We start from the raw sequence: 6,000 nt of genomic DNA, 5'->3' as shown, positions 1-6,000 counted from the left end.
GAGACAAGGCTTCAGGATAATTGTTCTGGGACAGCCTGCTCTCACAGAAACAGCTGTATTGAGTCTGAAATATTTAATAAAATGTCTCATTTTTTAAGTTACATTTTTCTGGGGTCACGTCTTTGGTTCCTGTCTACACGTTTTCTGCGGGAATACTGCTCAGTCTCAAAGGCTCACAAGCTATTCATTCACCAAGTTTATTTTAGTGTCTGGTCGTCTCTGAGCGTGCAGGTGATGGTGATGACCTACAGAGGGCAGCAGAGTTCCACCCAGAAGTACATGTCCGTATTGTATATTATGGAACCGGCTAGAGCATTGAATTTACTTTGGTTTTGTTAATCAATTAGCATCAATTTCTTAAAGTGTCAAAATCCTTATTGGAACCTTCTGTGTCCTGGAATCAACTATACACTGTCTATCAGTCTCCAAGGCCACAAACTGGATCCCTTTCTCCAGATCTTTTTCTTTGTGCCTCCTGCTTCATCCATCCGATCTGTTGCCTTTCTTTTGATTACTCCTCTAGGCTCCTTTCTGCTCAACTTGCAAATTGGGGTAGGGATGCTCCTCACAACTGATGGCTTCTGGTAGGGGTGGGGCCGTGAAAGGACTCAATTTTCCTTAAGGGGCTGCCCACTGGGAGCTTGGCCATGCTCCAGTGAATATAAGGGCAACACAAAATTGGACTTGGTGTTTTTTTCTTTTCTATTCTTTACTTTTCTTCTTTTGTTTTGTGGAAGGTCACGAGGGTAAGGGTGTGGAACTGGGAAGTGAATGAGATTGGAATGCGTTATGTGAAGTTTTCCAATAATCAATAAGAATATTACATTTAAAAAAGAATCAGCGCTCCCTGCCTTAGTTCAGGAAGCCTTCCAGGATGCTCGAGGGCCTTCCTCGTGCTCAGGTGTCTCTCATTTTCCTTCTCTCTACTTCTCTATCTAAATCTCCTGGGGATTTCCTATGATGTATCTCAACCTGTTCTCTAGTTTAAAGTGGCATCATTTACTCACATAGCTTAATGCTTTACTTCGAGGAGGACAAAGCTGCAATATACAGGTTTTTACCACCTTATAACTTATAGTATGAATGTTTGGCAGTGCCATCATCTGTTCTTCATAAACGTAATTTATAATGGTGCATAGTGCTTACAAGAACTACTATAAAAAATCCCTGCCAGACTTTAGTTACAGGAAAAATGTCTATAAATGGATTTTGGGGGAGGCAGCATAATATTTTGAAATTGCCTTGGAAAAGATATTGTATCAAGATGACAGGCTAAATACAGGCACCTACTTCCTACTCCTTTTCCACAAGCCTCGAAATGATAAAAAATATGACATCTTAAGAAAGAATAAATCATAATAACCCTGCAAAGAAAAAAACAGAAAGAATTTACATCAGAGGAGAACAGAAATGCAGACTTCCTGAAAGAAAGCAAATAAGACTGAGCATGTCTGAGAAAGCGCCAGATTGATTTCCAAAGTGGTTGTAAAAGTTTGCATTCCCACCAGCAATGGAGGAGGGTTCCCCTTTCTCCACATCCTCTCCAGCATGTGTTGTCACTTGAGTGTTTGATTTTAGCCATTCTGATCTGTATCAAGTGAAATCTTAGGGTCGTTTCGATTTGCATCTCTCTGATGGCTAAGGACGTTGAGCATTTCTTTAAGTGTTTCTCTGCCATTCTGTATTCCTCTTCTGAGAATTCTCTGTTTAGCTCTATACCCCATTTTTAATTGGATTACTTGATTTATTGCTTTTTAACTTCTTTAGTTCTTAACCTCTGAGCCATCTCTCCAGAGACACTTCTTTAGTTCTTTATATATTCTAGATATCAGCCCTCTGTCAGATATAGGGTTGGTGAAGATCCTTTCCCAGTCTGTAGGCTGTCATTTTGTTCTGACAACAGTATCTTTTGCTTTACAGAAGCTTTTCAGTTTCGTGAGGTCCCATTTATTGATTGTTGCTCTTAGAGCCTGTGCTGTTGGTGTTCTGTTCAGGAAGTTGTCTCCTGTGCCAATAGTGCTTCCTCAAGATCCAGCTATACCACTCCTAGTCATATATCCAAAAGATGCTCACAAGGACATTTGCTCAACCATGTTTGTAGCAGCTTTATTCATAATAGCCAGAACCTGGAAACAACCCAGATGTCCCTCAGTTGAGGAATGGCTACAGAAATTGTGGTACTTTTACACAATCGAATACTACTCAGCAATTAAAAACAGAGAAATCATGAAATTTTCAGGCAAATGGTGGGACCTAGAAAAGATCATTCTGAGTGAGGTATCCCAGAAGTAGAAAGACACATATGGTATATACTCATATAGACCTATAAGATAGGATAAACATACTGAAATTTACACATCTAAAGAAGATAAACAAGAAGGAGGACCCAGGGTAAGATGATCAATCCTCACTTAGAAAGACAAATGGGATGAACATTGGATGTAGAAGAAAACAAGTAACAGGACAGGAGCCTACCACAGAGGTCCTCTGAAAGACTCTACCTAGCAGTGTATCCAAGCAGATACTAAGACTCATAACCAAACCTTCAGCAGAGTGTAGGGAACCAGATGAAAGAAGGGGTGAGTTTATCTGACCTGGAGAGTACAGGAACTCCACAAGGACCAAATATATCTGGGCACAGGGGTCTTTTATGAGACTGTTTCTCCAACCCAGGACCATGTATGGATATAACCTAGAACCTCTGCTCGGATGAAGCCCGTGGTAGCTCAGTATCCAAGTGGGGTTCCCTAGTAAGGGGAACAGGGACTATTTCTGACATGAACTCAATGTCAGGCTCTTTGACCTCCTCCCCCTACCCCCCGAGGGAGGAGCAGCCCTGCTAGGTCACAGAGGAGGACTTTACAGCCAGTCCTGAAGATACTTGGTAAAACAGGGTCAGATGAAAGGGGAGGAGGTCCCCCCCTATCAGTGGACTTGGAAAGGGGCAGGGAGGAGATGAGGGAAAGAAGGTGGGATTGGGAGGGAATGAGGGAGGGGGCTACAGCTGGGATACAAAGTTAATAAACTGTAACTAATATAAAAATTAAAAAAAAAAGACTGAGCATGTGCAGGACAAGAGAGGCTGCTAGGAGAGTGCAGTGCTGAGGGAAGATACTTGTTTTGGAACACTTTGGGGAGCTGATTGGCAGCCCCTTCCTGTGCCAAGCAATGTGTAGAGTGATACACTTCAAATTCAGGAAGAGCGTGCAGGGAGGCAGAATGCAGTGTCCTTTGGTGGCCGCCACTAACAGAGATGGATACACTTCAACAGTTTTGTGCTCTTTTAAATTACTGTGTGAGAGGCGGTGTGTGTGTGTGTGTGTGTGTGTGTGTGTGTGTGTACCAGATCAGTTAATTACTGGGTAAGCAGTATCACTTAGTAGTGTAAAAATAGCACCTATTTATTATCTCAGTTTCTATGAGGTCAGGATTCTGGGAACGACTTTGCTGTATACTCTATCTCAAATCAGGTTATTTGCTGGTGCTACAGTCTCACAGCCTCATCCACTACCAAGTCTATACCAGCTTGCAGAACTGAGATCCCTGCAGTTTATTACCTTGTGTGGCTTTTTTTTTTTTTTTAACTCTTGGCATCTTGGCATGAAACTCTGCCTGGTTTCTCCTCCCCTTTCTCTTTCTCCTCTTCTCCTTCCCCCTTCTGTCTCTCCTCTTCCACCTTGCTTCTTTTTCACTAGACATCATCATTTTACCAAATTCAGTGGATGCTCTCCATCATTCTCAGACCTATGATGACATTAGGTGATGGAACAGTATAAATGTGGCTGATCTTGTACAAATCTTGTACATATAGCCCCAGCCATTATGAGCTGATGTGTACAACTGTGCTATCATGTCCAGCAAATATTGTTTTTTTTTGACAGATATCCATGCCCTCTGGTTATTAACAATCTTTCTGCCCCCTCTTCTGCAATGATCCCTGAGTCTTGAGGGAAAGGGATATGAAATGGATTTTCCCCTTAGAGCCAAGTACTTCACAGTCTCTTATTCCCTGAACCTTGGCTGGTTGTGGTCTCCATATCAACTGCCATCTGTTGCTTCATCAGGGATAAAACAAGACACAGGTGGACATACAAGCTGGAAGATATACAAGGGTGGAGAACACAAGAGTGATGCTTTTTGTGTGGTCGAAGGACAGAAAGTATGTCCTGGCTGTGTTATATAAGAAAGGAAAATGGCCTAGCATATTTGTCCTCTGAGAGGCTCCTCCCAGCAATGGTTGAAACAGATGCTCAGACTCACAGCCAAACATTGAGCATACTTCAGGGAGCCTTGTGGAAGTGGGGTAGGAAGTATAAAAAGGACCCAGAGGGGACAGAAGCTCCACAGGGAGACCAACAGAGCCAACTAACCTGGGCCCAGGGGGGGCTTGTAGAGACTGAAGCACCCACCAAGGATCAAGGACCAACCAAGGCCACGCATGGGCTGGACCTGGGCCCCCTATACATATGTACTTGATGGGCAGCTTGGCCTTCATGTGGGTTCCCAAGTAAGCAGAGTGGGGTGTGGGGAGCTGCCTCTGACAAGGACTTTTTTGTATGCTTTTCATTCACTTCCCCCTGGTCGGGCTACCTTGGAAGAGGTTGTGCTCAGTCCTAATGTAGTTGTTCTGGGGTGGGTGGAGGTTGGTGAGGGAGGCTTCCCTTCTCTGAGGGGTAGGGAAGGGGTAAGAGAGGGAAAAGAGAGGGAGGTGAGACCGGGAGGAGAGGACTAAGAGGGCTATGATTTCTATGTAAAGTGATTAAATAAATTACTTAATTAAAAAAGGAGAACAATGAGTAATGAGAACTGAGGTTGGAAACAGGTTATGTTAAAACATTTAACCTTTATTTCCTCTAAGAATAAGAAGTCACTGAAGGCTTTTTAAGTAAGATAAAATAGTTTATCTTGAAAAGGTTGCAGTGGCTGAAGAATTCTGTAGAGAGTAAAAGTGAGAGCCAAGCAGAGGGCAGGCTGTGGCAGGAGTCTGGGGTAGGGGTCTGGTAGTCTGACCATTTGGCAGCAGTGGGGATGGAAGAAGCTGGTGTAATTGAATTATATTTCTGAGTTATAACTGACTAAACCTGGTGACAGGGTGGACGAAAAAATTATGATGAGGAAGAAAATTAAGTGTGACCTCAAAAAATTCGGTGAGTGTTATTTACTGAAACATGACAGACTGGAGTGTATGGAGATACATAGAAGAAAATGAAGATACAGGATTTTCACTTGTTAAAACTCATCTGTACATGGATGCTCACAGTCTCAGTACCCATGTTATCTCCACATTATAAATAATTTAAAGGTATGTCAACTAATGAATCAGTAAACAGAATGTACAGTGGAGTACTGTTTGGAAATAAAAAAAGGTGAGTTACCGATAAAAGCTTCAGCACAGCTAGAGAAGGGGAGAGAAGCTAGGTGAAACAGGCCACGTAATACATGATTCCACTTGTGCTAAATGTCCAGAGTGGGAAAATCCATAGCTTAATGGTTGAGAATGGGAAGTCAATATCATTGATCATGAGGCTTCCTTTTGTGGTGATAAAAATGATAGCTATGCAAACCTCAAAAAATTGTATCTCTTAAAGGAACAAACAAACGCACACACACATATGTAATTTTAGTTTTTCCTCTTCCTTCCTTCCTTCCTTCCTTCCTTCCTTCCTTCCTTCCTTCCTTCCTTCCTTCCTTCCTTCCTTCCTTTCTTTCTTTCTTTTTGGATTATAATACAGTTACATAGCTTCTCCCTTCCCCTTCCTCCCTTCAAAACCTTAAATATACCCCTCCTTGCTCTCCTTTAAGTCCATAGCTTCTTTTTTTAAAAAAATTGTTGTTAGGTGCATGAATGCATATACATGTATATTATGAAATATAACCTGCTCAGACTGAGTAATCTTACTCACATGTACATTTGGTATCAGATAACTCACCACTGTGCTCTTCCCTGGGGAAGACTGTTTCTCCTGCCCTTAGCTTTCTTCTATTGCCTGTTGCTCTTTG

The sequence above is a fragment of the Psammomys obesus genome, unplaced genomic scaffold (assembly GCF_907164565.1).
Source record: "Psammomys obesus unplaced genomic scaffold, mPsaObe1.curated_primary_1811, whole genome shotgun sequence".
Lineage (NCBI taxonomy): Eukaryota > Metazoa > Chordata > Mammalia > Rodentia > Muridae > Psammomys > Psammomys obesus.
The sequence above is the reverse complement of the archived record's forward strand: the minus strand, read 5'-3'. Positions refer to the sequence as shown.